The sequence below is a fragment of the Cherax quadricarinatus genome, chromosome 76 (genome assembly GCF_038502225.1).
Source record: "Cherax quadricarinatus isolate ZL_2023a chromosome 76, ASM3850222v1, whole genome shotgun sequence".
NCBI classification, from domain to species: Eukaryota; Metazoa; Arthropoda; class Malacostraca; order Decapoda; family Parastacidae; genus Cherax; species Cherax quadricarinatus.
Window position 1 is genome coordinate 6,632,514 of NC_091367.1, and position 10,000 is coordinate 6,642,513.

At 43.3% G+C, this 10,000-nt stretch overlaps 1 protein-coding gene across 16 annotated transcripts in view; it reads left to right on the top strand.

Annotated features, from left to right (window-relative positions):
• LOC128703610 (calbindin-32) overlaps positions 1 to 10,000 on the top strand; it is a 474,209-nt gene that overhangs the window by 359,943 nt on the left and 104,266 nt on the right. The window lies entirely within an intron of this gene.

Consider the following 10,000-nt stretch of genomic DNA (forward strand, 5'->3'; position numbering starts at 1 on the left):
CCCTCTCACTTATCCCTCACATTTACCATCCCTCACACTTATCATCCCTCACACATATCCCTCACACTTACCATCCCTTACACTTACCATCCCTTACACTTATCCCTCACACTTACCATCCCTCACACTTATCGTCCCTCACACTTATCGTCCCTCACACTTAGCATCCCTCACACTTACCATCCCTCACACTTATCGTCCCTCACACTTAGCATCCCTCACACTTACCTAGCATCCCTCACACTTACCTAATATCCCTCACACTTACCACCCCTCACACTTACCATCCCTCACGCTTACCTAGCATCCCTCACTCTTACCATCCCTCACACTTACCTAGCATCCCTCACACTTACCTAGCATCCCTCACACTTAACATCCCTTACACTTACATAGCATCCCTCACACTTACCATCCCTCACACTTACCTATCATCCCTCACACTTAACATCCCTTACACTTACGTAGCATCCCTCACTCTTACCCAGCATCCCTCACACTTATCTAGGATACCTCACACTTACCTAGCATCCCTCACACTTACCATTCCTCACACCTAACATCCCTCACACTTACCATCCCTCACACTTACCATCCCTCACACTTACCTATCATCTCTCACACCATCCCTCACACTTAGCATCTCTCATACTTAACATCCCTCACACTTACCATCCCTCACACCTACCATTCCTCACACTTACCTAGCATCTCTCACACCATCCATCACACTTACCTAGCATCCCTCACTCTTACCATCCCTCACACTTACCTAGCATCCCTCACACTTACCTAGCATCCCTCACACTTAACATCCCTTACACTTACATAGCATCCCTCACACTTACCATCCCTCACACTTACCTATCATCCCTCACACTTAACATCCCTTACACTTACGTAGCATCCCTCACTCTTACCCAGCATCCCTCACACTTATCTAGGATACCTCACACTTACCTAGCATCCCTCACACTTACCATTCCTCACACCTAACATCCCTCACACTTACCATCCCTCACACTTACCATCCCTCACACTTACCTATCATCTCTCACACCATCCCTCACACTTAGCATCTCTCATACTTAACATCCCTCACACTTACCATCCCTCACATCTACCATTCCTCACACTTACCTAGCATCTCTCACACCATCCATCACACTTACCTAGCATCTCTCACACATACCATCCCTCACACTTAAGTAGCATCCCTCACACTTACCTAGCATATCTCACACTTACCATCCCTCACACTTACCTAGCATCCCTCACACTTACCTAGCATCCCTCACACTTACCATCCCTCACATTTACCTAGCATCCCTCACACTTACCTAGCATTCCTCACACTTAAGTAGCATCCCTCACACTTACCTAGCATCCTTCACACTTACCATCCCTCACACTTACCTAGCATCCCTCACACTTACTAGCATCTCTCACACTTACCTAGCATCCCTCACACTTACCTAGCATCTTTTACACTCACCTAGCATCCCTCACACTTACCTAGCAGCCCTCACACTTACCATCCCTCACACTTACCTAGCATCCCTCACACTTACCATCCCTCACAGTTACCTAGCATCCCTCACACTTACCTAGCATCCCTCACACTTAATTAGCATCCCTCACACTTACCTAGCATCCCTCACACTTACCTAGCATCCCTCACACTTACCTAGCATCCCTCACACTACCTACCATCCCTCACACTTACCTAGCATCCCTCACACTTACCTAGCATCCCTCATACTTACCTAGCATCCCTCACACTTACCTAGCATCCCTCACACTTACCTAGCATCCCTCACACTTACCTAGCATATCTCACACTTGTCATCCCTCACACTTACCTAGCATCCCTCACACTTACCATCCCTCACACTTACCTAGCATCCCTCACACTTACCATCCCTCACACTTACCTAGCATCCCTCACACTTACCTAGCATCCCTCACACTTACCTAGCATCCCTCACACTTACCTAGCATCCCTTACACTTACCTAGCATCCCTCACACTTACCTAGCATCCCTCACACTCACCATCCCTCACACTTAGCATCCCTCACACTTACCTAGCATCCCTCACACTTACCTAGCATCCCTTACACTTACCTAGCATCCCTCACACTTACCTAGCATCCCTCACACTCACCATCCCTCACACTTAGCATCCCTCACACTTACCTAGCATCCCTCACACTTACCATCCCTCACAGTTACTTAGCATCCCTCACACTTACCTAGCATCCCTGACACTTACCTAGCATCCCTCACACTTACCTAGCATCCCTCACACTTACCTAGCATCCCTCACACTTACCTAGCATCCCTCACACTTACCTAGCATCCCTCACACTTACCTAGCATCCCTCACACTTACCTAGCATCCCTCACACTTATCTAGCATCCCTCACACTTACCTAGCATCCCTCACACTTACCTAGCATCCCTCACACTTACCTAGCATCCCTCACACTTACCTAGCATCCCTCACACTTACCTAGCATCCCTCACACTTACCTAGCATCCCTCACACTTACCTAGCATCCCTCACACCATCCCTCACACTTACCTAGCATCCCTCACACTTACCTAGCATCCCTCACACTTACCTAGCATCCCTCACACTTACCTAGCATCCCTCACACTTACCTAGCGTCTCTCACACTTACTAACTTAAACACTAATCATCATGGGTAAGGAATATTTATTATAAAGTCAATCTGAGCATTATGACACTGTCTTCTCCCCGCAGGGCGGTGTAGCATCACACAGACGTATGGTAAACAATCCCAAACTAACAATACCGTCTCTCTTTTATTAGTTTTTACTGCAGTAATAACTGCAGCTGCATCACATAGGGAATTCTATGTGACTTACGCTTTGCATATTAGTGAATGATGTTTTTATTACGACTTCTCTCGCAGTTTTCAACACCTCCTCCCATGTTCAGGGTTTATTCCACACCCTCCACCCATCTTCAGAGTTTTCTCCCACACCCTCCACCCATGTTTTGAGTTTCTCCCACACCACCCATGTTCAGGGTTTCTCCCACACCCTCCACCCAAATTCAGGGTTTTCTTCCACACCACCCATGTTCAGGGTTTCTCTTACAGCTGTCACCCATGTTCAGGGTTTCCCCTCACATCCTCCCCCCATTCTCGACCCATATCATGTGGTAGTTTAAAAACATACTGATAACTTTGTTGTTCTGATTACTATAAGATGTAGCCTACACTCCCATCATAATGTGTAGCTTACACTCCCACCATAATGTGTAGCTTACACTCCCACCATAATGTGTAGCTTACACTCCCACCATGATGTGTATTCTACACTCCCACCATGATGTGTAGCTTACACTCCCACCATAACGTGTAGCATACACTCCCATCATAATGTGTAGCTTACACTCCCATCATAATGTGTAGCTTACACTCCCATCATAATGTGTAGCCTACACTCCCATCATAATGTGTAGCCTACACTCCCATCATAATGTGTAGCTTACACTCCCATCATAATGTGTAGCTTACACTCCCACCATGATGTGTATTCTACACTCCCACCATGATGTGTAGCTTACACTTCCACCATAATGTGTAGCTTACACTCCCATCATAATGTGTAGCTTACACTCCCATCATAATGTGTAGCTTACACTCCCATCATAATGTGTAGCTTACACTCCCATCATAATGTGTAGCTTACACTCCCATCATAATGTGTAGCTTACACTCCCATCATAATGTGTAGCTTACACTCCCATCATAATGTGTAGCTTACACTCCCATCATAATGTGTAGCTTACACTCCCATCATAATGTGTAGCTTACACTCCCATCATAATGTGTAGCTTACACTCCCATCATAATGTGTAGCTTACACTCCCATCATAATGTGTAGCTTACACTCCCATCATAATGTGTAGCTTACACTCCCATCATAATGTGTAGCTTACACTCCCATCATAATGTGTAGCTTACACTCCCATCATAATGTGTAGCTTACACTCCCATCATAATGTGTAGCTTACACTCCCATCATAATGTGTAGCTTACACTCCCATCATAATGTGTAGCTTACACTCCCATCATAATGTGTAGCTTACACTCCCATCATGATGTGTAGCCTACACTCCCATCATAATGTGTAGCTTACACTCCCATCATAATGTGTAGCTTACACTCCCATCATAATGTGTAGCTTACACTCCCATCATAATGTGTAGCTTACACTCCCATCATAATGTGTAGCTTACACTCCCATCATAATGTGTAGCCTACACTCCCATCATAATGTGTAGCTTACACTCCCATCATAATGTGTAGCTTACACTCCCATCATAATGTGTAGCTTACACTCCCATCATAATGTGTAGCTTACACTCCCATCATAATGTGTAGCCTACACTCCCATCATAATGTGTAGCTTACACTCCCATCATAATGTGTAGCTTACACTCCCACCATAATGTGTAGCTTACACTCCCACCATGATGTGTATTCTACACTCCCACCATGATGTGTAGCTTACACTCCCACCATAATGTGTAGCTTACACTCCCACCATAATGTGTAGCGTACACTCCCACCATGATGTGTATTCTACACTCCCACCATAATGTGTAGTGTACACTCCCACCATGATGTGTATTCTACACTCCCACCATGATGTGTAGCTTACACTCCCACCATAATGTGTAGCTTACACTCCCACCATGATGTGTAGCATACACTTCCACCATAATGTGTAGCTTACACTCCCACCATAATGTGTAGCTTACACTCCCACCATAATGTGTAGCTTACACTCCCACCATGATGTGTAGCTTACACTCCCACCATGATGTGTAGCTTACACTCCCACCATAATGTGTAGCTTACACTCCCACCATGATGTGTAGCTTACACTCCCACCATGATGTGTAGCTTACACTCCCACCATGATGTGTAGCTTACACTCCCACCATAATGTGTAGCTTACACTCCCACCATAATGTGTAGCTTACACTCCCACCATGATGTGTAGCTTACACTCCCACCATGATGTGTATTCTACACTCCCACCATAATGTGTAGCTTACACCCACCATGATGTGTATTCTACACTCCCACCATGATGTTTAGCCTACACTACCACCATGATGTGTAGGCTACACTCCCACCATGATGTTTAGCCTACACTCCCACCATGATGTTTAGCCTACACTACCACCATGATGTGTAGCCTACACTCCCACCATGATGTGTAGCCTACACTCCCACCATGATGTGTAGCTTACACTCCCACCATGATGTGTAGCCTACACTCCCACCATGATGTGTAGCCTACACTCCCACCATGATGTGTAGCCTACACTCCCATCATGATGTTTAGCCTACACTCCCACCATGATGTGTAGCCTACACTCCCACCATGATGTGTAGCCTACACTCCCACCATGATGTGTAGCCTACACTCCCACCATGATGTGTAGCTTATACTCCCACCATGATGTGTAGCCTACACTCCCACCATGATGTGTAGCCTACACTCCCACCATGATGTGTAGTTTACACTCCCAGCATGTGTAGCCTACACTCCCACCATGATGTGTAGCCTACACTCCCACCATGATGTGTAGCCTACACTCCCACCATGATGTGTAGCCTACACTCCCACCATGATGTGTAGCTTGCACTCCCACCATGATGTGTAGCCTACACTCCCACCATGATGTGTAGCCTACACTCCCACCATGATGTGTAGCCTACACTCCCACCATGATGTGTAGCCTACACTCCCACCATGATGTGTAGCCTACACTCCCACCATGATGTGTAGCCTATATTCTCAACATGAGTGATACGTGTGTAGCCTACATGTTATCTCAGTGCTGAAATATTCCTTGACTACTGAAATATTCCATCATCACTGAAATATTCCATCACTGCCAAAATATTCCATCATTGCTGGGATATTTCATCACTGCTGAAATATTCCATCACTATGAGAATGTTCCATCTCTTTTCCTCATTGATCTGTCTGGGTGGCGAAAATGTTGTGTTCTTTGATAGTTTGTGCAGGTTCAAATCCTGCTGTGGATTGAGAGATAATGTTCGTTAAAAGTTCACCCCTTTTGCAAATTATTTATATATATATATATATATATATATATATATATGGAGGCAAAGAGGGGAATGTATGAGAGTATAGTTTTACCAACGCTCTTATATGGGTGTGAAGCATGGGTGATGAATGTTGCAGCGAGAAGAAGGCTGGAGGCAGTGGAGATGTCATGTCTGAGAGCAATGTGTGGTGTGAATATAATGCAGAGAATTCGTAGTTTGGAAGTTAGGAGGAGGTGCGGGATTACCAAAACTGTTGTCCAGAGGGCTGAGGAAAGGTTGTTCAGGTGGTTCGGACATATAGAGAGAATGGAGCGAAACAGAATGGCTTCAAGAGTGTATCAGTCTGTAGTGGAAGGAAGGCGGGGTAGGGGTCGGCCTAGGAAAGGTTGGAGGGAGGGGGTAAAGGAGGTTTTGTGTGCGAGGGGCTTGGACTTCCAGCAGGCATGCATGAGCGTGTTTGATAGGAGTAAATGGAGACAAATGGTTTTTAATACTTGACGTGCTGTTGGAGTGTGAGCAAAGTAACATTTATGAAGGGGTTCAGGGAAACCGGCAGACCGGACTTGAGTCCTGGGGATGGGAAGTACAGTGCCTGCACTCTGAAGGAGGGGTGTTAATGTTGCAGTTTAAAAACTGTAGTGTAAAGCACCCTTCTGGCAAGACAGTGATGGAGTGAATGATGGTGAAAGTTTTTCTTTTTCGGGCCACCCTGCCTTGGTGGGAATCGGCCAGTGTGATAATAAATATATATATGTATATATATATATATATATTATATATATATATATATATTATATATATATATATATATTATATATATATATATATATATATATATATATATATATATATATATATATATATATATATATATATATATATATATATATATATATATATATATATTATTTTCATATAGTCGGACTTGAGTCCTGGAAATGGGAAGTGCAATGCCTGCACTTTAAAGGAGGGGTTTGGGATATTGGCAGTTTGGAGGGATATGTTGTGTATCTTTATATGTGTATGCTTCTAGACTGTTGTATTATGAGCACCTCTGCAAAAACAGTGATAATGTGCGAGTGTGGTGAAAGTGTTGAATGATGATGAAAGTATTTTCTTTTTGGGGATTTTCTTTCTTTTTTGGGTCACCCTGCCTCGGTGGGAGACGGCCGACTTGTTGAAAAAAATATATATATATATATATATATATATAAATATATATATTTTTTTTTTTTTTTTTTTTTTTCAACAAGTCGGCCGTCTCCCACCGAGGCAGGGTATATATATATATATATATATATATATATATATATCTATATATATATATATATATATATATATATATATATATATATATATATATATATATATATATATATATATATATATATATATATATATATATATATATATTTTTTATTTTTTTTTTTTATCACTGGCTGGCCGATTCCCACCAAGGCAGGGTGGCCCGAAAAAGAAAAACTTTCACCATCATTCACTCCATCACTGTCTTGCCAGAAGGGTGCTTTACACTTCAGTTTTTAAACTGCAACATTAACACCCCTCCTTCAGAGTGCAGGCACTGTACTTCCCATCTCCAGGTCTCAAGTCCAGCCTGCCGGTTTCCCTGAACCCCTTCATAAATGTTACTTTGCTCACACTCCAACAGCACGTCAAGTATTAAAAACCATTTGTCTCCATTCACTCCTATCAAACACGCTCACGCATGCCTGCTGGAAGTCCAAGCCCCTCGCACACAAAACCTCCTTTACCCCTCCCTCCAACCTTTCCTAGGCCGACCCCTACCCTGCCTTCCTTCCACTACAGACTGATACACTCTTGAACTTATTCTGTTTCGCTCCATTCTCTCCACATGTCCGAACCACCTCAACAACCCTTCCTCAGCCCTCTGGACAACAGTTTTGGTAATCCCGCACCTCCTCCTAACTTCCAAACTACGAATTCTCTGCATTATATTCACACCACACATTGCTCTCAGACATGACATCTCCACTGCCTCCAGCCTTCTCCTCGCTGCAACATTCATCACCCATGCTTCACACCCATATAAGAGCGTTGGTAAAACTATACTCTCATACATTCCTCTCTTTGCCTCCAAGGACAAAGTTCTTTGTCTCCACAGACTCCTAAGTGCACCACTCACCCTTTTCCCCTCATCAATTCTATGATTCACCTCATCTTTCATAGACCCATCCGCTGACACGTCCACTCCCAAATATCTGAATACATTCACCTCCTCCATACTCTCTCCCTCCAATCTGATATCCAATTTTTCATCACCTAATCTTTTTGTTATCCTCATAACCTTACTCTTTCCTGTATTCACTTTCAATTTTCTTCTTTTGCACACCCTACCAAATTCGTCCACCAATCTCTGCAACTTCTCTTCAGAATCTCCCAAGAGCACAGTGTCATCAGCAGAGAGCCACTGTGACAACTCCCACTTTATGTGTGATTCTTTATCTTTTAACTCCACGCCTCTTGCCAAGACCCTCGCATTTACTTCTCTTACAACCCCATCTATAAATATATTAAACAACCATGGTGACATCACACATCCTTGTCTAAGGCCTACTTTTACTGGGAAATAATTTCCCTCTTTCCTACATACTCTAACTTGAGCGTCACTATCCTCGTAAAAACTCTTCACTGCTTTCAGTAACCTACCTCCTACACCATACACCTGCAACATCTGCCACATTGCCCCCCTATCCACCCTGTCATACGCCTTTTCCAAATCCATAAATGCCACAAAGACCTCTTTAGCCTTATCTAAATACTGTTCACTTATATGTTTCACTGTAAACACCTGGTCCACACACCCCCTACCTTTCCTAAAGCCTTCTTGTTCATCTGCTATCCTATTCTCCGTCTTACTCTTAATTCTTTCAATAATAACTCTACCATACACTTTACCAGGTATACTCAACAGACTTATCCCCCTTTAATTTTTGCACTCTCTTTTGTCCCCTTTGCCTTTATACAAAGGAACTATGCATGCTCTCTGCCAATCCCTAGGTATCTTACCCTCATCCATACATTTATTAAATAATTGCACCAACCACTCCAAAACTATATCCCCACCTGCTTTTAACATTTCTATCTTTATCCCATCAATCCCGGCTGCCTTACCCTCTTTCATTTTACCTACTGCCTCACAAGCTTCCCCACACTCACAACTGGCTCTTCCTCACTCCTACAAGATGTTATTCCTCCTTGCCCTATACACGAAATCACAGCTTCCCTATCTTCATCAACATTTAACAAATCCTCAAAATATTCCCTCCATCTTCCCAATACCTCTAACTCTCCATTTAATAACTCTCCTCTCCTATTTTTAACTGACAAATCCATTTGTTCTCTAGGCTTCCTTAACTTGTTAATCTCACTCCAAAACTTTTTCTTGTTTTCAACAAAATTTGTTGATAACATCTCACCCACTCTCTCATTTGCTCTCTTTTTACATTGCTTCACTACTCTCTTAACCTCTCTCTTTTTCTCCATATACTCTTCCCTCCTTGCATCACTTCTACTTTGTAAAAACTTCTCATATGCTAACTTTTTCTCCCTTACTACTCTCTTTACATCATCATTCCATCAATCGCTCCTCTTCCCTCCCGCACCCACTTTCCTGTAACCACAAACTTCTGCTGAACACTCTAACACTACATTTTTAAACCTATCCCATACCTCTTCGTCCCCATTGCCTATGCTCTCATTAGCCCATCTATCCTCCAAAAGCTGTTTATATCTTACCCTAACTGCCTCCTCTTTTAGTTTATAAACCTTCACCTCTCTCTTCCCTGATGCTTCTATTCTCCTTGTATCCCATCTACCTTTTACTCTCAGTGT